The 26,295-nt window shown below is 47.1% G+C and overlaps 1 pseudogene; it reads right to left on the bottom strand.

Annotated features, from left to right (window-relative positions):
- Positions 1 to 26,295, bottom strand: part of LOC126540216 (uncharacterized) — a 205,427-nt pseudogene that overhangs the window by 27,582 nt on the left and 151,550 nt on the right.

The following is a 26,295-nucleotide window of genomic DNA, read 5'->3' as shown; positions in this document are numbered from 1 at the left end:
AAGAGATGGTCTGCAGCCATTGGAGAGGGCAGTGATCCGTCTCGAAGCATGCGAAGCGGAGATCGCAGCGAGCGACCGTACACTAGCTCAGCTGGCGAAAACCCCGTAGCCGCATGCGGCGCGGTCCTTAATGCAAACTTCACCCCAGGCCGACACAGCTCCCAGTCAGTTTGCTCAAACCACAATGCTCTCAACACGCGCTTCATGACGGAGTGGAGCTTCTCAACGGAATTCGACTGTGGGTGGTACACTGAGCTGTGTAACAGCTTTACCCCGCACCTTTCGAGAAAGGCTGTCGTCAAAGCGCTAGTAAACTCTGTGCCCTGATCTGTCTGGATTTCCGCAGGAAAACCAACCCGCGCAATTATGGACAGTAGTGCATTGACTATCTCAACTGAGCTGAGTTCTTTAAGCGGCACTGCTTCAGAGAACTTTGTCGCTGGGCAGATCACAGTCAAAATATGTCTGTACCCCATGGTTGTTACCGGCAGAGGTCCCACTGTATCAATAACGAGCCGTCTAAAAGGCTCCGTAATGATAGGTACCAACTTCAACGGCGCCCTCGATTTGTCCCCTAGTTTGCCCACCCGCTGACAGGTGTCACATGTCCTCACAAAGTGGTCTGCGTCCCGAAAACACCCTGGCCAATAGTACTCTTGCAAGAGACGGTCCTTAGTTTTCTTAACTCCTAGGTGTCCGGACCACGAACCCCCATGCGACAAGCGCAACAGATCCTGACGGTAGCACTGAGGCACGATCAGCTGATCGAACTCCACTCCCCTGCGGTCTGGATACTTCCGGTACAGGACCCCACCTCTTTCCACAAAACGAGCATTTTTCTTGGCGATATCTTCCTTGACATTGCAGCGTATGTTTTCTAGGCTGCCATCCTTTTTGTGCTCGGCTATCAAAGCCGACCGGCTGACTTTTAGCAACCTATTAGGTCCGTCTGACGTAGGCGCGATGAACAAATCTGCAGATAGCTCTTCTAACTTTCCCGTGTCGGGCATTTCCTCTCCAGTATCTGGTGCCTTCAACGCTACAGGATCAATTTTATTCAGTTCGGACCTGCTCTGAATATCAGCTTGCTGCGCCTCTGACCCTTTCTCATTGTTCGACAACAACGGCCCCGCAACTACCGCCTTTGCAGCGAGCTCCCGAACTTTCGATCTGGTTAAGGCCTGAACGCTAGCCTCACCAAACAAAAGCCCCTTCTCGCGCAGGAGGTGATCGGGCCTGTTCGAAAATAGGTACGGGTACTGGGGGGGCAGCATAGATGACACTGCGGCCTCCGTCTCAAGCGCTCCGAAAGGTCCTTCAATAAGCACTTTTGCTACGGGCAGACACACGCTATGAGCTTCCACGGCTTGCTTGATCCATGCGCACTCGCCCGTGAACATATCGGTTTCTACGTAAGAGGGGTGAACTACATCCATTGTAGCTGCGGAATCGCGAAGCACTCGGCACTCTTTCCCGTTCACGAGGAGGTCTCGCATGTAAGGCTCGAGAAGCTTCATGTTCTCGTCAGTGCTGCATAATGACAAAAACACGACTTTTGTTTTTGTTTCTGGACACTGCGCCGAAAAGTGACCCGGCTTCTGACACGTATAACACACGCGCGCTTGCCTCATCTCGAACCGTTTTCTGCGTTCGGCTTCGGCTGCCGCCGTCTCCTTGAGTTCGGTCGGACTGCTTTCACTCGCATCCGCACTACGTGTGTTCCCCTTTGCTCTCATGGGTGTGAACTTCGGCCTCTCAAACTTGGAGCCAAATTCACCCTTTTGACCGTCCTATTATAGCTCCGCGAGCCCGACGCGTCACAAACTCTTCGGCTAGCTCAGCGGCTCTAGCCACCGTACTAACGTCTGGCCTATCCGAGACCCAGTACCGCACGTTCTCAGGTAACCGACTATAAAACTGTTCCAGCCCGAAACACTGCAGAACTTTCTCGTGGTCACCAAACGCTTTCTCTTCTTTGAGCCACTCCTGCATGTTTGACATTAGCCTGTAGGCAAACTCTGTATATGACTCACTTCTGCCTTTCTCATTTTCCCGAAAATTCCGACGGAAAGCCTCCGCTGACAGCCTGTACTTTTTTAGCAGACTCGATTTCACTTGGTCGAAATCCTCTGCCTCCTCTCTCTTCAAGCGAGCGACTACGTCGGCCGCCTCGCCGGGTAACAAAGTGAGCAAGCGCTGTGGCCACGTTTCCCGAGAGAACCCCTGCTTCTCGCACGTTCGCTCAAAGTTAACCAGGAACAAACCAATGTCCTCTCCAAGCTTAGACGGCCGCATCAGGTCAGTCATTTTGAACCATACTCGTTCTCCTGCACCGTGTGCCTGACTTCCATTACGAGCGCGTTCCATCTCTATCTCGAGACGCTTCATTTCCAAAGCGTGTTGACGGTCGCGCTCTTTTTCTTTCTCTTGCTGCTCTCGCTCTTTCTGTTCTTTACGTTCGCGCTCATCTTTCTCTGTCTGTTCTTTACGTTCGCGCTCGGCTTTTTGCCGTCTCCCTCTCCTCATTGGTCTCAAGGCATTCCGACAGCTCGTCATGCTCAGCTTCTAACTCAAGAATAGCCCTTAGCAGTTCTGGTTTTCTGAGTTTGTCTGAGACATCCAGACCCAACTCTCTTGCAAAGCTTCAGCAATTTCGGTTTGCGCAAGGACTTCAAATCCATGGCTGCTCTGAATGCTGCTTTCTCTACTGCCTACTATTGTCTTGCCGCAAACTAACCCGGCAGCAACGACAACCACAATTACCAGCTCTGTTTCTGACACTAACAAAAGCCTGGCAAAGCTCAGAAGAAGGAAGTCCCGCACTCACCAAACCTCGCAGCCAAGAATTCAGCGCAGTCGTTCCGCTGCAGGCAACCAGTCATCACACAGGGCTCGTTGCACTGCTCCCGGATGGTCGTTGTGCTGCTCAGCATACAGTCAACTGCATATCTTCGCTGCTGGCCTCCGTTGTCGCGATCCCACCACTGCCACCAGTTGTTGGAATCTCAGCGCTGACGCCCGTTGTTGCAATCGGACCGCTGGCACGAGTTGTTGCAACTGGGTCGCAAGCCCCAAGGGTAGCGTTGGCCTGGCGGCCTGGGGCACAACTGGAAGCATCCGAAGGTCCTGGCAAAGCATGAGTCGACTGGTAACAGAACAACTTGTTTATTCTAGCATCGCAAAAGAGCGGGCGGTCAGGTCGACCGAAGTGGAGAGACGGGAGAACACGTAACTCAACGGAAGAAATCGGAGCCTCTCTCGGCGTCCGGGGGCAGCTGCTTTTATACTCTCGCAGTTGAGGGGAAGGAGGAACGCCTCGTCAGAGGCGCACGTGATGCGGGGCACGGACAGACTGAGAGACATGTTGAGACGAGTGCAGTGACGCATCCGCCGAGCCGGCGCCGGTCAGACCTCCTCGCTTCACACTTGGGGAGCTCCTCTCCCCGGCTGCCGCGCTTTGACAAGCGTGGGCACCAACATGCACACACACACACACACGCACACTTGAAGACACGTGGCATTGAAACATGCCTGGACGCGCTTGGCGGGGAGGCGTATCGGCGGCGCTGAACGGGCCAAAATGTCCGCCGCTTTGAACGAAGCCCCGGCGTCCGTTGCATCCGCGCCGGCTATACCGCGCGTCGTAGGCGAAACGTAACACCGTTGAAAGTGTTACATCACTGGTGAGTTATAATCCCCCAGAAAGTGAAAACCTTGTTTTCCTCTACATAATCAGCCCGTTTTTCGCTATGGCGTTTGGAAGCCAGAAGGCACGCAATGGCGGTGTAGTCACGTGTTCAAAGATGGTAGCCGCCATGCAGCGGCGCTGTAAGAGGTGTATAGAGTTCTGGACGGAAGAGAGTTGGGTCGCAAAGCACGTCTGAGTGCGCATGCCCGCTTGTCTGTGAGCGTGCGCCAACGCGAAAGCGGCGCGGTGGCCTTGACGCTGCCCGAACTAGCGTGGTGCAGTCACAGGGGATGTGTGAGGCGTGCGAGAGGTTCGTAACGGCCACATGTCGCCGTTTCACTATACGGCTGTCAATACCAAAACGCTGAAGAAAGGGAACGCAAGAGCACCGAGGACCGCGCCCGTTCGACGGGCCAGTGGGAATGCCGATGCGCGTGAAGCTCAACTCGCCAAAGCACGCGCCAGCCACAGCAACAAGACAACCGAAGCTCGCGAGACCCGTCTCGTCGAAGTGCGTGAATTGTTTCGGGCCCGCCAGGAGTGGCAGGACGTTGGGAAGCGTTTGGAGGTCTTGGAGCGGAACGGAGTCGCCCAACACTGACGCTCCGTTGCTGAGAGTTCTGAAGAATACAACGAGCGCCTCCTACGTTGCAGAGCGGCCAAGGAAACACGATGACGGTCGGCGGAACTGAGCGTGAAATACAAACAAGATTTATGAAATAATGGAATAATGAACCGGAGAAATGGAGACAATAGGTACAGGTAATCAGCACTTATTCATCGAATCATTTGTACAACCTTGTACGTCGGCTTTACCTTCTTTAGCGTCGGCGCTTGGTTGACTCTTTCTTTTTTATTGCCATTACCTCTTTTGCCGTATGCAGGTGATTCTTTGCGAGCTCACAGCTGAGTGCAACTGGTGGTCGCGGGGACGGAAAGAACTTTTTAACAAATTTGCAGAGAAGCTGTGAGGCGAGGGGGACGTCATTTGCTGCTATCAGTGTAAATTTCCGAAGAATTGAAAAAAATTGGCACTGGCTTGGCTCGGCTATGCCAGGATATACGTAGCGAAAGCTAAGGCACAGCATGGTTAGCCTTGGTTAATCTTGATTGCAAGTCCACGTTAGTCTGGTTGTCTAGCTATGCTGTGGCGTTTAGCCAGTCGTTCGGCGCACTGTTCGTCTGTTTCCTGGGCGATTCGTTTCCTCTTCAACTCGTTCCGGTGTTGATCCCAGGCCTCCTCCTGCTTATCAGAATTGTCGCCGTCCATACTGCCCCCTCAACTGTGGTTGCGGCGCACGCGAGCTCTCCTTTTCTATCCTCCGACATGTTATCAGGCATGCGACGCAGCTGGCGAAGCGAACGGAGGCGAGCGCAACGACGAGTTCGCGGTGTGACGTCATACCTAACGGCGGTGCGGAAAGGCGTGGCGCTGCGCAGCGGCGGAACAGCTGTGGCTGGGTGCTACTAGTGGCGCATGCGCAGTAGCGACTAGGGAGCGAGAGAGATAGAAATATCCGCGGCGAGGCGCGCGTTGTGACGTCATGTGCCTCCTCGGAGCACCGCCACGGCGAAATCGCAAGTTCGCGGCAAGTAAACCTTTCGCTTTAAAGCATTCTTTACGATCCCTTTTCTCTCCTAGTTGTTCGAATTCCACTAAGCAAATACATCTCGAAATGCTAGACTGCAGACTAAGCAAACTTAGTGCAGCGCTTTAGCGTTTCCTAAAGGGCCCTCAGGGCAGCACTTACGTCGGCATCGGACCTGACCTCCTGGACGTCGCTCTCCCGCAAGCTTTGGTCGGTGAGCCCGACGCCGTCGGCGTTAATGTCGGTCACGATTTGGAGGATTCCGCGCACGATGGCTTGCGGCCGTGCCTGGGGATTCTTAGGCCGCAGTGCGCTGCGGTTCACCATCAGGATGAGGCCCTTGCCCGGCGCCAGCTGCATCCGTTGCATCACCGCCTGCTTCTGCGTAGCTGTTGGTGTGTATTTTAGCCCAGTGTGACTGACGCAAACCTCGACAGTGCACTTTTCTCTCGCTCCACGCCCATTACTGCGTGTCCTCGTCAGCATCAACCTGCCTGAATCCAATGCACAGGCGTCGTAATAGCGAAATCTAGAAATTTTCGTTTGAATTAGAATAGTGCAGACAAAAAGACATTCGAATAACGAGTATTCCTAACTAAAAAAAAAATCAGAGAACTGAAATTAAGTTTCTGTGCGGACGCACGGAAGGTTCTCTGGCAACGAAATGCTCGTTTACATTATGTGATATATGTAGTGCCGCTAAAAACGGATGCCGTATTAAATGAGAAGCCTGATCATAAGAAACACACACACAAAAGAAAGTAGGATTATTTCTAATGCGCCATGATTATGACAGCGATGAAAAAAAAAAGGAGCACCACGTCCCGAGATACATAGAGTGTAGTGTTCGTTGAAGTAGCTAAAGCCAACACTGCAGCACCTAGCGCTGTTTTGAAGGAATCCAAACATGGCGAGAATGACAAAATAAGAAATTGCTTTGTCCATAAACAGACGAATCGAATTCGTCCGCTGCTTATGGTGAGACAAGCTTCTTCGGGGACTGGTAATTATTGTGCATAAGTGACCTCCTCCCTACAGATAAATTACGTCACTACAGAAATTTAACTAATTACATGAACTTCTTACAGTTACAAACTTCACGGCACATGTCGCTGTCAGAAAGTAGGAAGGAATCGTTATGAAGGTCTAGTTCCGCTTTTTTATATTTCAAAGGGGCCATATAGACCAAAACAATAGGCGTCGAATTGTTCGCCTGCAGTACCTCATTATGCAAGCGGAAGGGCGAAACGCGGCTTTCTATCCAACCCTTCGGCGACGTAATATTGTAGCGTAAAACAAAGCTTCTGCCGCACTACCATTTTTCCAGAAGCTGATTCCTATTAGCGCTTTGTGGAAGTCCTGATTTGAAGGCATAGTCACTTCAGCAGCAGAGGAGAGACATACGACTTTATCGGTAGGCAGAAGTTCTATTTTACGCCGCCTTACTACACCGTTTAGCAGAAAAGCACGAAAAACATTTTACAAAAGATATCTAGTCGCTCTGCTGACAAGGCAAGTGGCCAAGGTGACAGCAATGCCGCAACCATGCTAAGACGAATTCTGTTCTTTGTGCAGTTTCTCTTCGGGTTCCTTGCTACTGCGAGCCCCCCTCCGGCTGTCCAGGATGCGTCGTCGATTCCGGAACAACGCATACAGGATGCCTGGCCTGCATTGTCTTCTTTGGTGAAGATAGCCTTGGCCCGACCGCCGCCGATTTCAACTTATTGCCGTTCGACTACGTAATCATGGACTGTCCAATCCTATTGGTATCCAATGCTGTGACGTCAGTACCTGCGACTAAGAGTAGGTGGCACCGCTGGCCGGTTTCTTCAGTGGGCAAGGTGACAGCAACGCCGCAACCATGCTAAGACGAATTCTGCTCTTTGTGCAGGTATGGGACTTTAATAATGCTTGCTGCATTCGATCTGACGACCCCATTCTGTTTCTGCTGCCTTGCCCACAATGCTGCAGTTCCTGTTCTGCGTACATTTCGACAGAGCTTGTGCATCTTGTTAGTGGCATTTTGTTGAGTGGTGATGTTGAGACGAACCCGGGGCCTCCTAGAAGGAACCCTCAAGCCAACACAGAGCTAAACTCGCAGTCCAGATGCACCCCTACCCTCGATAGGTCGCCAGCAGCGGTTGCTGACCCTCACAACGTTGGTGATATGTTTGCTGAGCTCCTCGCTGGCCAGAACAAAATTGGGCAAAATATTGCTAATCTTAAAACTTCCGTTGACTTCCGTTTCAAGGCCTTTGAAAGCCGTCTAGCTACACTTGAAACTTCATTCTCGGCCTCTGGCTCCGTGTCTGATGGTGTGCAAAATCAAATTCTGGCATTAGCAGCTACAGTGAACAGGCTTGCCACGCAGAATGGTGAATTGGAAGCACGTCTCAGTCAACACAACTTCAAGGCTGTTTCTTCACTTCTCGAGGACTTAGAGAATCGCATGACCGCAGCGGATAACGCCCCGGTGGTCACTGACCTGTGCACCAAACTACAGGCAGAAGTGGCTTCGCTTGCGCTTTCGACAACTGTGACACGGCTACTTTCCAAGAATGGTGAACTAGAAAATCGGTCCTGTCGCAACAATATAATTCTTCACGGTCCTGATAAACCGATTGGCGAAACTCATGAAACATTATTAGCTACTGTTTAACGGCTATTTTCTTAGACACTGATGATGCAATTTCCGTCCATTGAGCGGTGTCACAGGATTGGTCAACCTCGGGAAGGCCACCGGCGCCCGGTAATAATGAAAACCTTAAGTTTCCAGGAAAAGCTTCATATCTTCAAAAATGCCTCTAAACTAGAAAATTAAGAACTACGTTTCACCGATGACCTGTCCTAAAATGCAGGATCTGTTCGCAAAAAGATCTGGGAGGCCTCCGATTCATTTCGCGACAAACGTTTTGTTGTAAAAATGCGCTATGATCATGTTCTTATTAACAAGATTCGCTATCATTGGGATCACGCGTCGAACTCAATGGTGAAATCTTCCAGTAACTTTTTCGCTCCTCATCTGTGCCTTTAGTTACCAACCGTGCCAATGCCAGCAGCCATAGTGTATCACCATCATCGCATCTTTGACCAGCTTTGGCATCGCTTGATTGCCTTCGTTTACTAAATCTTAATGCACGAAGTATCGCCAATAAATTTCCTGCCTTCTTATCTCTTATTCACTCGTACTGTCCTCACGTTGTTGCCATCACGGAAACGTGGCTACACAATGGGATTTTTTACTCGGAATACACTCCACCGGACTATATCGCAATTCGGATGGACAGACAGAACAGCAAAGGGGCGGCGTCGCCCTTTTGCTTCGGTCAGATCTTAGGTTTTCCGTTCTTCCAGCTCTTCTAGATACGGAATCGGCCTGGTACAAACTTTACTTGGAAAAAAATGCACATTGTAATGGGCGCTTTCTATCGCCCCCCGCGAACTACGGTGGACTCGCTTCAAGCAATCGAAACGTTCATGCAAATACACAACCTAGGTCCTTCCAACTTTATTTGTCTCGGTGATTTCAATGCACCGGGCATTCATTGGCCCTCTCTATCGACGTGCGGTCATGATGCCACTTTCGATGAAGAACTTCTAAATTTTAGCCTGAATTTCGGGCTTCCTCAGATCGTTAGCGAGCCTACCAGGCAGAATGCTCTTTTGGACTTGGTCTTCTTTAGCTCGAACCTTGCCGCGAATGATTACACTTGTGAAGTGGTAGAAGGCATTTCTGATCACAAGGCTGTTTTTGTTTCCCTTCCGTGCATTGTTCCTAAACCATCCATCGTTCTTACTACTTTTCGCGGTTTCAATCACGCTGACGACACCTCTATTCTAGATACATTGGCTGATGGCTTCGACACTTTTGAAACACTCAGTATATCAAGTGACGTGAATGTTCTCGTGACATATTTTGAAAATATTATCATGTCATGTATTGAACACTTCATTCTCATCAGAACAAAAAAGAAAAATACTAAAATCCCTTGGATGAACAGAAATACACTACATCTTTCACGTTGTGTTCGCAGGCTTAGACGATTGAAGGACTCCCATAACCCCGTACACACTGCTAAATTTGCTAAGGCGAAGAAGGACCTTCGTACAAAAGCCCAATCAGCTAAAGATTTTTTTTATAGTGTGCAGATACGGCTTCTGTTTAAAAGTAACCCGCATAAGTTCTGGGGATCCATTTTTCCTCGTGACAGCTCTTGTACATCTTTATGTGTGAACAGCGAAATGACTAGTGATTCCTTATTAATCTCGAACGCCTTCAACGCATACTTTAAGCCCATTTTTACTTGCGATAATCATATTGTTCCTCATTTTCCAAACATTCATACAACTTGCCCCATTAATGATATCTTAGCACAGAAGGTGTCCTAAACCTCATACTAAATCTTCATACAACGAAAAGTGAAGGGCCTGATGGAATCCCGGATTTTTTTCTCGTTCGGCATGCCTTATGGACTTCACGATACCTTACTGTTATCTTCAATAATTCACTAACTTCCGGCATAGTACCTTCATCATGGAAGGTGGCTAAGGTGCTTCCGTTACATAAGTCAGGTAGTAAGCAGCATATTTCTAACTACCAGCCAATATCTTTAACACCATATTCACGCAAAATACTAGAGCATATAATATACAAACACATTATGGAATTTCTTGAATCAAATAAGATTCTCTCTAATGTACAGCATGGATTCAAGCGCGGATTTAGCACCATAACACAATTTGACGAGTTCACGCATGATATAGCTTCTAAGCTGGATAAGGGATTTCAAATTGACGCTATATTCACAGATTTGTCGAGAGCTTTTGATAACGTATTTCACTCAAAACTACTGTCGAAACTAAATGCCATTCTTAACAACCCTCAATTATTGAACTGGATAGAGTTTTTTGTCTCACCGCTCTCAATTCGTAAGCTTTAACTCGATCAATTCCTCGGTGGTGGATGTGTCATCAGGCGTCCGTCAAGGATCGGTCATCATTCCTTTTCTTTTCTTACTATATAATAATGATTTACTAGGCGAGATATCATCCAAAATCCGAATGTATGCAGACGACTCTGCGTATTGTATCACATCATTTCGTCTCCCTTTGATCATGTTCGCCTTACTGAATCATTCGTCAGATTTTCCAAATGCTGTGAAACATGACAAATGAATCTTAACTTCCCTAAGACTATCGTTAAGTCCTTCTCTAATAAAGCTAGCCCGTTCTTTTTCACCTACGAATTTATTGATAATTTAATTCAACGCGTTTCTGAATATAAATATCTTAGCCTCACGTTCACCACTAACATGTCCTGGTCAAAGCACATCGATTTCATTACGATTAAAGTTCTACAAAAACTCGGTTATTTACGTCGTACGCTGTCTAATTCTCCGCGCGACACTAAATTACTATTATATAAAACTATTGTTCGCCCTATACTTGAGTATGGTAGTATCGTTTGGAATCCCTACAAGCAGTACGAAATTGAAAAAGTTGAGGCCGTCCAAAGGAAAGCCAATAGATTTATCTACTGAAGTTGTGACCACCAGTTCTCACCATCGTCAGTCCTGTCCTCATTCAACGTAACATTGCCCGCCGAACAGCGACACATTAATTCTGTAAAAATATTTCACGGCATCATTCATTCGTCTTGTCGCCTCTCCAGTAATGAATATATCACCTTTGCAAAAATCTTCTCTAGTAGGAGACATCACGCGCCTAACATTACACCCTTTTTTTTAGCACGCACTAATACTTTTAAGTATAGCTTTTTCCCTAAAGCAATAGAAACTTGGAATTCGCTACCAGGAACCAACCGTTCTCTCCCATTAAATGAATTCTTGTCTGTGCTCCCTCAACATTGCGCTTAACTTTCTTTCTTTGTTTCCTATTGTATTTCTTTTTTGTATTATATTGTATTATCCACTCCTGCGATAGCCCCACCAGGGACTGCAGTATGTGAAAAGAACTAAATAAAAGGGCATGGAAGCCCCCTGTTTTTTATTGGTAGCACACGCAGGACGCAGCGGCAGTGGGCCGCGCGTTCCTGCGTGTGCTACCAATGGTGTATGGACACTAGGGTACAGCAGTGACGTAACCAAATACACAAGGTGTGTTTATGCACACATCAGAAAGCTTACATGCTTAAGTTATAGCTAGCGGGGTGTTGCCGTCTAGTTTTTCAATCGTGCCTCCTCCCTATAGTAGTAGTGAGCTTCGTTCGTACAGCAGAGGGTGTCTGGGCACTTGGGTAGAGAAATGACCCGCAAATGGTGGTGACGCCCGAGCCGGTCCTTCGTCGCTCGAGTATGGTGGCCCTCTGCATTTTTAGATGATTGGGGCTCCTGCGCTTGTCTCAATCTCCTGCGCTTGCGCTCCCTATGCAGACGGACACCTTTCGCCGTGGCCGAAGGAGCTAAATATCCATCTGTCTTGCTGCTCACGAGTCTCTCCACTTCATTTCTCGACCTTAGGTGCTCACGTGCGAGTCCATAGCGGCGCAAGAGTGAAATTTCTGCAACTAATTGGGCACGTATAGGTCTTGTAACTCCACACGAGCACCAGTTTGATAGATGTGCCATCACTCCGCCATGGCATACCATGGCACCTTGCTATGGCACAGTGAGCGCTCTAAAATGCGACCATTCCTGTTCGGATGGACAAATGTACCGGCGCCCCTCTCAACTCCATGCATGAGGCTGCACTTATCTCCAGTTGCGTCGCACATGGCGCGAAGTTGGCGCCGTCTGTGTGCACTGCACATGCATGTCGGAGTAATGACGTCGTTCTTCTATACAACAACACTAAAGTAAGGTACATAGATGACATTTGCCCGCATTCTTTTTCGAAGTCTTCCCAGAGCACGTATCTTTGGAGCGGTATGTATGCCTTGCATTAACAAAAACTTGCCTTTACACGCAGCATACTTAAAGGAACAAACTCGGCACAACAAAGGCTGCAGCGCAACCCGCACGTTCTCCTTTGACGACATTTATTTTTATTGGTTTTGCTATTACTGATTTCGCGCAGAAGCTTCCCTGTATAAACTTGCTGGACGTATGTACGCCTCTGGTACGCGGAGAAGGCGTCCTGCGCTGCCACAAAAAGGCGGCATATGCACCATCACATTTTCTTTTTGTACGCTTTATGATTCGACCATGTCCGGAAAAAGGCGACTCTTCACTGCAGAAATCAGGAGACGAGAACGAAGGCGGGCATCATGATGATGAAAATTGGAACTAATGTACTTAAATTTGCATGATCAGTTGAAGGTAGTGACTTTATCAGGGCCTCGAAAGGTTGTGCATAACTCTGGAACCAGGGCGTACTTAAATAGCATCCCAGGTATAGCGGAGAGGTCCACTGTCAAGAAATGCGAGGGGACCTCCTAAGAAGGGTTGTCCAGGAGCGCTTGAGGATGTATGAGGAAGGAGTCGCTTTTCCCTCTCGGTTTATCTTTGTTGTCCTAGTCGTGTCAGAGAGGGGCTGTGAATGCACCCATGGCGGTGCCAGTGCCTGAGTGTTCGCCGCCAACTTTTTGCTGCTCTTGTCGATTTGCGACGACACGGGCCTCCTTCCCTTCGTCGCTCATCTTTGCTTGTGAGTCAGCTGAGGGAGTGGCAGGGGGCACGTAGACAAGGGCAATTATCTGGACAACGGAAGGCGAGATGGAACGTTGACCAGACTTGCGACGCAGAATTCCAGGCCCATCATAGCTATCACTTTTGCCACATTATGCTTCCCCATCCTATGACACGTTAAAACCTTTTTGTTTTTTGCGAGCAGAATCTACATTTCGTAAAATTTAACGCGAGATTCGTAGATAGCAGAACAAACCCAAATTTGTGCTCTTTACGAAAAACGTAAGGGTTGGCAGGTATGCAACAACCAGTACGCATGTAACACCTTACATACCACTTTTGAGGTTGACGGTGGCCATGTACGGCCAGTATCGTGGGTGCCTCGTTGGAACAGCGATGCTGACATCGGCGATGAAGAAGTCGCAACCCGCCGGCACCGCAAACTTGAGGTAGCTATCCACCACGGTGTGGCAAAGCAGGCCAGTGATGTCTGCGCAGTTGTTACGAAGCATGCCGCTCTCAGGGTATGTCAAGCAGCATACTTAGTTTGTGGAACGAGCCCAAAACGTTTCCAAGAAGGAAACTTTAGTTCTGCACCTAAAGCCGCAGTGATTAAAGATTAACCACAGCCTCATAGCATTTCCTACGCTGTTTTTTATCGTGTGTGCCATACCTAACAAGAAAACGCTTCCGTAAGCAAACGATTTGAGAAAGCGTCGTTTAGGTCATACGTTGCATAGACGGCCTGGGAGGAAAACGGCAATGACACAGCGAATCTTGAAGGCCAAAAGCGTGAAAGGATTAGCGGTTCGGCTGCTACCGTGGTTCAAGTGACATGTCACGGACAGTGAATGGTTACGTTACTCAACTCAAATTGCCATGGGCATAATAAGCACACGCAAGTCGTTTTCGTTTATTTGACGTCAAATGACATGTACGTACTTGAACCTAGTGTATTTTATCATTCGCGCTGCATTCATGTGGCATAGTGTTAATTGTTTGTTTAAATGTCATCATCGCTGTATAAAATGCTTTTGCTGGATGATCCCTTGGGAGTTCGAGTACGCGAAGCATTTTAATCGCCCACGTTACGTCAGGCCTGCCACGGAACAGTCATGTTGTCCTGCGGTATTGGTCCAGTGACAAAACACTTCTCACCAATTCGTGCGATGGTAAGGAACTACTTCTAACCAAAACATAATGTCATGCCCGTTTCCTACAATAGCAGCCTCTGTTACGACAAACGCTGTTAGTCTGTTCGATCCGCGAAGGCCTTCGAGATCTGTGCACATCCGTCGATAGACGCCTGTCCCTCAAGGAGTAACGCTAAGACCCAATCTCAATTTAAGTCCCCATGTAAGCAATTTAAGGCGATAAGTTCATGCAACTGAATAGAGATGGTGCTATCAGTTATATTAATTTGCTTCTAAGTGTAATACCGACAGAAATGCGGAAAGAGAAGCAGGATGTCCGTTGGAAAGGAAAAAAAGAACCGAAAAGCTGGTGGAACAGGGAGATACGAGGAGCGATCGCCGAACGACAGAAATTATCCCGAAAGCATAGGCAGGCAAAGAAGGCGCAGTTGCTGCAGGATGAAGTGGCCAGTAAATGGGAAATATACCGAGAGAAAAAGTCTATGGTTCAAATACTGGCGCAAGCAAAAATGAAATGTGCAAGGGAACACTGGATGTCAGAAATATGTGAGAAAAAGAAGGTCGCACCTAGAATATTTTGGAACCATATAGAATTATTAGACAGGAAGTCAACAATAATACAACCTATCCTAGACGAAGATGGAAACAAGCTGGAAGGGGAAGCGGCATTAAATTACATCCGAAAAATAACAGCCGTATCTTTTCAAGGCAATGAAGAGCATGTATTTCAAGAAAAAAAGAGCATGAAAGAGACCCAGGTGGAAATGGAACTGCTGCTGACAAAGCTCAACCGGAAGAAAGCCGAAGAGAAAATTCCTAAGCGCACAGCCACAAGGCTACACGAGGTTCCCGTTAGGCTTATTAATGAACTAGGACCAAAAAGTAGGAAAGCTGTGGTGATTGCAGTGGAAAAAACTTCAAAATGTAGAATACCAGACAGTTGGCGACAAAGTAGAAATAATTGAATTTATAATGGTAAGGGGGAGAAATATTTGTTAACAAAACGTCGTTTCATGCACTTAAGCACACAAGTAACTGGAACGCCAATGCATATTTCTCGGCAAAGTTCGGGAATTTATATCTCGCAAGTGATGTCGTCCTGGGAATTCGTTCCAAGTGGATCTGCCCTGCGAAGTCAACTGCTAGAATTTCTGGATTGCAGTATGGGTCATAAGATAATTAGCTAAAAAAGGTAATTAGTGGGTTCTTGTTAATTAGTCGATTTCGCATTTCAATTTTTGGTGAAAGTAGCGTCCGCCACTTGGAGTAGACCGTCTCATAAACTAGAATTTAGCTATCTGCCACAGGCAACCTTTAAAATATTTTGAAAGTGTTCGCTGAAATACCCTTTACATACGGCGTCGCGCTGCTACAAGGGCACGGGATGAAGTGCCGTCCGCACTGGCCGCATTTCGAAATGCAAAAAGCCGGCGCATTGAGTGGCCGGTAAAGAACCGCAGTTCGCCAGAGTGGCCCTCTGCGGCGTGCCTCGTAATCATATCGCAGTTTTCGTAAGTATGCTTTTTAATATACTTTATTTATATTCAAAATAATTTCAGTTGATGAGACAAAATTCGAAAGTTGAACGGAACAATTTTTTGTGTGTCACTACTACAAGCCTTGTTGAGAAGAGAAAACTACTTCGGAAGCTCCTAACACATGAGAACAGAGATCTCGTTCGGATCTGGATCCACCGCGCTGAACCCGGTGAAATAGAGACTTCAAGTCTACCGTTACCAGGAGGCATAGTTTTCTATTCTGGACAATTATTTTTTTTCCTGCTAATGTTCGGGCAGGTAGTAAAACGCCCCAAGTTTATTTTCTTATTGCGTCACTTGCTAGTCATTTAAGGTAACTACGACGCCTTCCTCTGAATTAGGAACGTGGTACCTTTGTGGATCCCCAGACGTCAAGCAATAATTTATTTCTTCGACCGTGACTGCACTCTTTTCTTTTTTTATCCGTATATTTTTATCGCAAATCTTACCAGCAGCAGAGTCATGGCCATTGCGGGCATTGTGCTATTAAAGAACTCTTCAAAAGCTCGCAATTATTGACGATTCGTAGCTGTTTTGGGCAACTGACGGCAAGTGCTGAAGACAATGTCCGGTTTAAAGTTACCAAACTTGCATTGGTGCTGCATACACCTAGCTTCCGTGCTGCTGGCTTATGTTTGCTTCATTTATTTACTCTCTACTTTCTGCATCCATATACTATCTCATTTTGTGAGATTATAATTTCTCGTTTGTCTATTTGTAGATGTCGATCAATTTCGACAACTTAGCCATCTCCTGGCTCTGACGTCTTGTTGCTTGCCAGAGCCCACATGGCTGGGTATCTCACACAGACGTATTCAGGACCACTTCGCAAAGGCAATACATAGGTGTGAGATACGAACCAATTAGCATTACTGAGAAAACACGGTATACTTGGCCAAGGTAATTCGTCGCATGGGAAAGGAAAAGCCTTCATACGATGTGACGCATAGGTGGAAAGTTTTCATTCTTCCTGGGGGGAAGCTGAGCCTGACCAGCTTTCCAATCCTCTCGCACCACCAAGAACCTGGCGTCCCTCGAAGGTGTAATCTTTCTTCGTGTAATTGTCGTACACTTTGCTATCACTAATTCTGCTTCGCCATTCCGGAAAAACTACACGCTCTCTCTGTCTCTCTTCTTCGTTTTTTTTTTTTATCTGTGAGTCCGAGTCTAAGCGCTGCTGTGCATGACTGTTGTTGATTCTGATTTCGAGTGAATTCAGTTTGGCCTCATTTCGGTTATTAATTGAATTACACAGGGTGTCCTAACTATCATGCACCAAGTATTTAAAAAAAGATCCATTGCGTTACTCGAAGAAAACCTAGTGCATATTGTTTACGGCACAGTGGAATAGCCGCCAATAATTCTTTTGTTACTGAGATTAATTCAGTTAGTCATTATTGATTATCTAACTCCAGAAGTACCGTCCTAGTTATCAAAGTGTCAATGCGGCATTTGTATGCACCCCCAAATGACATCTAACTGGCGTTTTCAGCAAGGCGCTAATGGCGTAGAAATTGTTTTCCGGCTGGTAAAGAAACTCCACGAAATATCAAAAATATCACGCTACTGCGCTCCCACCCGTATCACAAGGGAGCGCCCTCAAATAAGCTGATCGAAAGCAACTGATCTGCCTGTCGCAAACCCGAAGAGACAGCTCATCACCTTGATAATGGTATGGAAGGAGCACCAACAGCAGGTTTCGCGGCTTCGCAGCTATTCCTTCCTCTAATTTATACGTCACACTTATTATCCGTCTCTCAAGGCCGACTGATCACATTGATAACAAAGGCCCCTTGATAACGTGGCCGAAGCGCTGCTCTGGGCACCCACAAAACGCGAAAAGCAATGTAATAGGCACAGCATGTTTCAAAATCCTGGCTCTGTTCGCACCGCATCGACAGAGTGCGCATGCAGCTATATCTCGCGCCAGAAACTTGCTTCGGATCAAAGCCAAATTAAAATGACGGTTTTATTTTGCATGAGAGTGTATACCTGCTGCAAAAACAACCTCGTGGCACAAAATAAAAGCGGATAAACAGACCTTCAAGCGGCCCACGTGTAGAGAAAAGGCAAAGCCAATGCGTTCAAGAAAGTAAATGTACCACTTCTAAATGAGCCGAATTGGCAATCGGGACATCTGCACAAGAACAACAGAAAAAGAAAACCATCATATTTCAGCGTGCCCTTATTATATGAATTCGTAAGTGCCGTTGAATACCAGCTGCTGCGTACAGGACGTACTGGAATAGCCGCACTTCTGCAGCTACGCAGTACTGAGTCCGCTTTATCACATAGTTAGTTGCTTTCTTGATGACCGACGCTGAAATTCTACGACAGAGATCCATAATCCTTGCCTTGAGCTAATCTGACGTCCATCTCGACCATGTAAACACGATCTTTCATATAACCCCAAAGAAAAAAAAATAGAGTGGAGAGAGGTCAGGTGACCTGGCCGGCCAATTTACAGGCCCGTGCCTTCCAATCTATTGCACATGAAAAGGCCTATCCAATCAGTCTTGTGCTCGGCTGCTGCTGTGTGCTGGTGCTCCATCTTGCCGATACCACAGAAGTGGAAGACGTGACAGCGGGACTTCGCTCAGAAACTCATCCACCACTGCTTCAAGTATTTCGTCCACGTAACGCTGTCCAGTCAGTGTGTGATCGAAGACAGGGCCGATTACAGCACCGGCGTAAACTCCTCACCATACAATGAACGCCCACTGGTGCCGAGTGCGCTTTACCCAGTGTGGATTGGAGTCACTCGGAATTGTGTGCACTATGGAAGTTTGCCTGGGCGTTTCTGCAAAGATTGGCTTCATCTGCGCTTATGATGCTGCGCAATAAGTCTGGTTACTCATCGGCCTTTTTGAGGAATCAATTCAAGATACATACACGATTCTGCAGGTCCCTATCTTCCAAGCATTCGTACTGGTTAAGGTGGTACGAGTGAAAGGCCGAGTAATTCAGAATCCTCCAAACTGACGACTTCAAAACTGGTACCTGGGCGGCATATCTCAAGACGCTAGCGTGAGGGTTTAATGCCATAAATGCTAGAAAATCCGTACGTAGGCTAGGACTCGAAGATGGAGTCCTCCACCGCTATTTCCGGAAGCTGCCGGTTTGTCTCAGGTTTTTATAATTTCTGATTGTTTTCATAATTTCTGATCATATAGTCGATGCGTTGAGTTTACAGTCACACTTCTATGACCGATATATTTTTTGCCGCCTTCCTCTGGTTGCCATTTGTAGTTCCCAAGGCAAGGATCATGTTATCCTTCTGCTCATTAGAGTAAGACATGCCAACTGGGACGAAACAAAACACACCTTTAGACCCTTGCGCTGACGTTGTCAAGTCGCTTTTGTGATGGCAGGCTTCGTGGCAAAAAGAAAGAACAATCCGTGCAATTTATCTAGGCTAAGACTACAGTTAACACAGCTTTTTGCCAACTAACACCAAACGCGACGTATTACTTCGGCCGAAGCGCGGCAGATAAGGCTCGATCACGATGTGTTTTCTTTATTTCCTTTATTTCGTTCTGACTAATTCAGAGCGAGCCTGTTCGAGGGAGTTGTTTTATGATGCAGGTGGGAGCGCAGTCACGAGGTATTTTTCATATTTCGCGGGGTTTATATATCAGTCGAAAAAAATTAGTACGCACTTATTACGTCGTTGAAAATACCGCAGTTAGATGCACCTACAAATGCCTGACATTTGTTAATTAGGATAGTACGTCTCGAGGTAGATAATTAATTATAAATACATAAATACCTCTCAGTAATAAAAAAAATTACTGGGGCTACTCCACTGTACTGGAAACAATATGCATTAGGTTTTCTTGGAGTAACGTAATTGCTGTTTATTTTTCTAAATCTTGGTGCATCATTGCTAATTAAGACACCCTGTATATATTTATGGCCTCTACATGCAAGTGACGATGTTTCTATTCCTAATAAATGTCTTAACCTATTAAAAGAGTTTATGCTTTTCTTTTCTTTCATGAGCCGTTAGAATTGCTTACTAGAAGGAGATGCAATACTGAAACACATGTCATTCACGTGCATTTCACACATCATTGATAAAATACTCGGCCCAAGGGCTTACTGAATTCTGCAGGTTTTTTTTTTTTTGGGGGGGGGGGGGGGGGGCAGTGGTCAAAAAAGCAGGCAAGGCAATTTGAATCGAGGTGAACATACAGCAACATATTCATTCTTTAGGCATAGGCTTGTCCATACCTTTAGAAATAATTCTTAATTGGCTACCTATTCTTCTTTCAAAACTATAATATAATTTGTCTTGTGCATCTGTTTAAATATATTGCGAATGTGCATGGTGTTTACAGCGCAATTTTAAAACAATGTTGAAGTGAGAAAATACGGATGAGGCAGCCGCCACTGGTGCTTGTAATGGGCTTGTCCTCTTTGTGTCAGGGTTTGCAGAAATAAAGCGGAATTATGAATTAAACGTCATGCACGTGCGCGCCAACTAGGATGAGGTAAGCTAGTAGCCCCAATAAAATTTTAGGTAGAAAGGTCGAGGCAAGTCAAAGGAAACCTCAAATGATGTGGGTGACAAAACACTGGTAATGACATTTCAAGTGTTGTGTGAGTGTTGGAGGGATAGGCTTGGGGGGGGAGCAGAGCCTCCCCTCCCCCCCGGGAAGCTCTGGAGGGAGCTCGGGCCCCAGAACCCCCCCCCCGTAGTCAGCGCGTTGATGTGACGCAGAAGTAGCGCGCACAATGATAGGTTTCTTTATTTGTCACACAGGCGCGGAAACCATATGAAAATATGTATGCACGCGCTTTACACATCAACGCTTGAGCACTATTCTTGCCTACTTGTCAGGGTGCTGCTATCTGATTGCCTCAAGAAAGAAAGAACGGGCGACTTACTTTTCTTCACGTAATCGGGATTTGAAGGCCGATCTGAAAACAAAACCAGAAAGAATTCATTTAGGGCTCTTAAAGGATTCTTTAAATTAGCAAAAAAGATTATTGTGGTTAGAATATGCAGAAAGTTCAATTTTTTTTGTTCACAATATGACTGCAGACGGAAGGATAGGGACAACCAACTACAAAAATTCCATGCTTTGTCAGGAAAATTGTCCGCAGAACTACACAGAAATAAATCAGTGCCGATTGCTTTGTCAGAAACTTCACGCCGCCGCTGCATGCAGCTTAGTGGATACACGGCGTTGCGCTGCGGAGCACAGGGTGGCGGTTTCGATTCCGTCTGCGGAAGCTGCATTCCCATTGAAGCAGAGTGCAAAAACAAATCCGCAGAAACAATGAGTGGAACACCGGCGATTTTTGACCATGTCAAGGTGTTAGAATATTTAGGTTCACGAGACCCCCTGTCATGCGTCTGATAGCAGAAATATTTCGCAAATTGGAAAATAACCTTAAATAAGCAAGAAAGGTCAGAAATGAAACCTAAACCTCACTAAGCAGCCGAGTGAACCTCTTCGTGTGACGTCACGAGGGTCTCCACCGAGGAAGACGCGCAAAGCATGCCGGTCTCGCCCGCTGGCAGCCAAGAGCACACGCTCGGCTGAATCGTGACCGCGCCGGATCTTCGGGTGACAATGTGAGCTGCACGAGCTCTTCGGATTTGTCAGATATTGAAAGGTATGATTCTGACAAATTCGATAGCAACGAATCGCCGTTCGCATTGGACCCGCCATCACGAGAGCCAGCGCCCCTGTGCTACATATCGTGCTGTGACTTGAAGGCCAAGGGTAGCCGAAACCTCTGATTTTACGCGTGCTGCTTGCTATTTTAGGCGTTTTACTCCTTCTCAGGGAAGCACTTCGCATGCTCGCTGTAAGATGTGGAGAACAATTTTCCACATTTTTATCTCGCAAGAACGCCGCTGACAGTCCAAAGGACTGAACGGTGCATTTGTTTACATCTATCGGAAGGTGCAGCGACCACTCGTCGTTCGCTTGAGATATAATACTAGCCGCTCATCGTTGACATCAAATAATGTCATAACATATCAAAACAGGCAGATTTTGTGCACGTAAGCACCGTTGCATCACTCTGAATCGCGCTGATATGAGTGACCACGCACCTTAGAAAACAGCTAGCGGGAGACTGTAGTACGGGAGCGTTAGGCTGCCTACTTATCATTCTTTGTATTCTCTTCATGCACACAATATATTCCGTAAAGTGGACATACATAAGGACCTTGGGGCGTGATTGTTCATTTAGAGAACGCGTAGTTTTCTCGCGGAGACGCCGATGCCAGTACAGATACCGTTGGCAGCTGAACGAGGCGGTTGTTTGCGCTGCTCTATCGAAGGGGTCTACGCTCGCTGCTCATTTGGGATACGAGGCAAGCAATGCACCTCGGAAGCTAAATAATGAGTCGGCATGACAAGACGTAAAAATACACCCATCTTCGCAGTCGCATTTAATTTAGGAAAGCGCCGGTAAGTGCGGCGGGCAGCTTTCCGTCGGAAACGGCAACGTATATAGCGCTGTCGATACTGCTCCGTGTTGTCGCTTCTGGGTTTTTGTGTATGGACTGTACGCAATGAGCAACGGTTCATTTCATATCCGTATGGGCAAAACCGAACCACAGAAGTTTTCTTCATCCTGATGACTTAATTAGCTTCAGGCCAGCCACTCAGGTCCGCCAGCAGCAGACGCGTGAACTACGCGACATATATGCTTAACCTCAGCTGAAAGCGATCGGCATCAGCTCAAACTGTCACTTGCCCATACACAGGGAAGGCAAATTCTCGTGACACCAACTTCTCACTAACTCGCGATCGTCGACTCTACGCTCTCGTCGCTGTCGTCTGCATGAACCCGGCATGCTCTGAGTGGGACTCCACTGACGTCATAAGCAATGTTGCCTGTAACTGAGGACCAGGTAAGGTAGGGTGTTCGAGCCAATTTATTCAATTCATTTGTAAAAAAATATGTGCAACTCCCGAACCTGCTTTTTTGAGGACATGACGGGAATGTGCAGAAGAACGTACCCAGCGAATTTTATTGACGTTCGTTGACATAAAACAATCGCCGGAGTTGCCCTTTAACACTGGGCACGTGAGGGAATGCGAAGGCATTATAACCCCTCTAGCGAAATGTTTTTTCTTTTTTTTTTCAGCGCGTTCCTTGTCAGCGCAAGCTGTCACCTGCGTTTATAACTGCGCCTCCGTAAGGCCAAATAAAAACGCGCCAAGCGTCTCAGCGCGGTTGCTTGCCCGCTGAGCTGCGTTGAAGTGGACATCAATGCTTTTTTTTATTAAAGCGAAACCCTTTCTAGGCTCACGGTGAAGTTTGTGTCAGCAGACCTGACCGCCGGAGTGTCCGCCGAAGCGTCATGCCGCCATATGAAGAGAGATTAAAGATAGATTAAAGAATTAAAAATGATTCATAGTGACAGTTAGTGAATGATAACGTTATAATAGAGATTGGCAGAGGTTAAAGGGACAGTAAAGGCAAATATTAAGTCAAAGCTAAAGTGATATATTGGTGCTCGAGAATCTCTAAGGTGTCAATATTATCGCGAACAGAGCCTTAATAATCGCCAAACTGAGGTAAATGCAGCACAGCATTAGAGACTCCCCCGGGATATTCAAGTACTTGCCCGATGACGAAAGGACTCCTCAGTTAAATTCTGTCACTAGTACTAAAACACTCGTTATAAAAACAGAATCGAATTGCATTACAAGACAAAAGAAAATACTTCTCCAGTTCTATTTCATGTTTACAACAAAGAACTCAATCGCATTACCCTTGAAAACGACGCGGGCGGTCTAAAGGTTTCGTTTTCGTTCCACTCTGCACTGCCCCCACTTTCACTACTCCCCCGGTTGGGTGAAGGGAGATTTGAATTTCAAAAAAGGCATTCGGACCATTCAATAGCAATTTTCTCTTAAACTAAGTCTTTTCTTCGCACGAGACAAGCGCTGCGAGGTTTCTGGAATGGTATTTAACCAGTCTACGTCAACTTGGTATTTGCATTTGGTGTAGCTTTAATAATGACCAGTAATGAGTTATAATGACTACTAATGACTTGTAGTCACTACTAAATACTCCGAAACGACTAGTATGTCCAACGACGGCTTGTAATCACCACAATTGATTGGAAATGACTGGAAATGTCTAGTAATGAGTAGCATTGAATAAAATGACTACTAATTAGTTGTAGTGACTAAGAAATGAACAATATGTCTAACGATGGCTTGTAATGGCCACAATTGATTACAAATGACTAAAAGTGCTTAGGCCAGCAGTAATGACGAATAATGACTGGAATGACTTGTAATGACTAGTAATGACTACTAATGACCAATGTCTAACGACGAATTGTAACGACTAGTATTGATCACAGACGACTAAAAATTATCACTAATAAGGCGAATGACAAGAGGAGGAAGAGTAGGCTTGCGCCGTTCCCCCCTTAGGAGAGATCTTAAGAGGCCCTGTAATTTTTATGCACTCATGACGTGGCCCCCCCCCCCCCCCCCCACTGTCTCCGCAGTCACGTGCCCCGCGACGGACGCACCGGGCCTACATTCAGCCAGGCAGGAGCGTGGAGCCAGCGTGGCGTCGGGAAAGCGGGCTCGCCTCGCACGCCGGAGGCCCGGCATCGATTGCCACCCAGACCTGAATTTTCCCAATATCCTTTTGCAAAGGCATTGTCTTACTCTGTTTACAGGAACCCCGCTGAGAAATTGTACGTGAATCTGAATATCTTTAGCGCGTTTTTCACTCTTTGCCGTCGGCCATTTCTGCGACCACCATTCTGTCCCGCCCCCGACTACAACGCCGGATTTTCTCGTCATGGGACGCACAATGCTTTCGCAATTAAACGCTCGTGTACCGTGCATTAGGTGCTCGTAAAAAGGGCCACGGTGGTCAAAATTATTCTCATTTCTCCTGCTACGCCGTGCCTCATAATCTGATCGTGGTTCTTAAGGGGGCAATGCCAGATTTCCATTTTTTTTATTTGAGCCAGCACGAATTGATTAACGCTGCTAGTACTAGTCGGGTCTCTAAATATAGAGCGTTAACGTGGTTATTCGTTTAATCGACAGTCACTGCGAAATCTTGCACCGCGTGTACATTACGCGATATATTGCGTATGCATCACGTTGCATCGCCACGCGATGCCCCTCATACTGAAGGTGTACGGCTTGTCTGCAGCACTTGACTGTCTCATGTCATGTCGGGTCGGCTTCCCCGTCGTAGTCCCCGTATGTGTCGGTTGAAACCAGCGGCAGGTACTTATTGACCAGTTTCTTTCCAACTTCTTGCTCGCCATGTTTCGTGGTTTCTGTATGTAGTATTCTATTGAGGCACTGTCTCTTATGTGTTTTGGTCGTGGTTTCGTTGCACTTGGACTTTATACGGAACCTCACGGCGACGCCGACGACAGAAATGCACCTGGAATGTCCACATAGTTGCTATCCCAATAAAACGGCTGATGGAGGTTATACCAAGATTGCGAAGCCTACAACAGCCAGATAATAGGAAATTTTAATAAACGTGTGCTGGCGGACTCTACTCGCTCGCGAATATTTTGCATGCCAAAGTACATAATCCACCTGTGCAACAAATTCTCATTGGCTGCGACGCCATGTCATGAGCGCGCCTCGAGGGAGCAGAGTGGGCGAAAGGGGGCACATGCTGGCTGCGATAACATAACTGGTGTTGCGCGAGGGGAGAGGGCACTGCCGCTCTCGCTCTCGGAAGCCTGTGTTGTCCGTGCGTTCCTCGTTTACGCAACCTGTCGCCTACTTTATAACTGTGCCTCGGTAAGGTCAAATCAAAGTGCGGCGAGCGTCTCAAAGCGCTCGGGTGCCCGCGTGGATTTCATAACCCGAAGGAGCGCTCAGCGGCGTTCAATTGGAAATTCACAATTCATACAGAGGGCTTACGGGTCCTCGAATTTTTATTGAAGCGAAGCTTTCTTTTAGAACCCTTCTGGAATTTCGTGACCGTGTCCGCTGGCTGAGTGCTGCTGCTATTGTCTTGCCGAGTAACTCGCACATAGGACAGCCCTGCCGTCTTTGCCACCCTTATAAGTGTCCTTATTGGTGCTGGCCTAATTTCCTGCGGAATTATTCAGTGATCAAACAAATATTGCCTAAATATCCTCACTGCAACAAATTATCAAGACGACATGTTGTTTCATAAAGCAAGCCCTTCTAACGTCTTTATGCTGACTTTCCCTAACCACTAGGTCATACACGCACGTGTACTTCTATCGTACCACCCGCCATGCTGGCTTAGTGGCTATAGCGTTGCGCTGCTCATCGCGAGGTCGCGAAATGAAATCCGAACCACGGACGCCGCGTTTCGATGAAGCCCAAATGTAAAAACTCACGAGCACCGTGCATTTGGGTGCACGTTAAAGAACACCAGGTTGTCAAAACTAATGCGGAGTCCTTCACTACGGCGTGCCTTATAAGGAAACCGTAGTTCCAGCACGCCAAACCCCAGATTTTTTTTAGTCATCGTGCAAACAGCCAGCTACCTCTTTGAGATGATCAGAACGTGTTTATGATGTTGTATACTGCCATATGACACATACCGACAATGGGGATTGGCGAAAGTACAGGCGCTATATTAAAGCTAAAGAAGGAGAAAGTATGCAGAAACTATCGACGATGATTGTAAACATAAGCGGATGGCTTGAACGAATGAACAAAGGAACGAACGAACGAGTGAACGAGCGAGCGATAGCCGCTCCCCCCCCTCACCCCTTTTTCCGTGTCGCCTATC

Source organism: Dermacentor andersoni, chromosome 2 (assembly GCF_023375885.2).
Source record: "Dermacentor andersoni chromosome 2, qqDerAnde1_hic_scaffold, whole genome shotgun sequence".
Classification (NCBI taxonomy): Eukaryota; Metazoa; Arthropoda; class Arachnida; order Ixodida; family Ixodidae; genus Dermacentor; species Dermacentor andersoni.
This window is presented reverse-complemented; position numbering and strand designations above follow the sequence as displayed.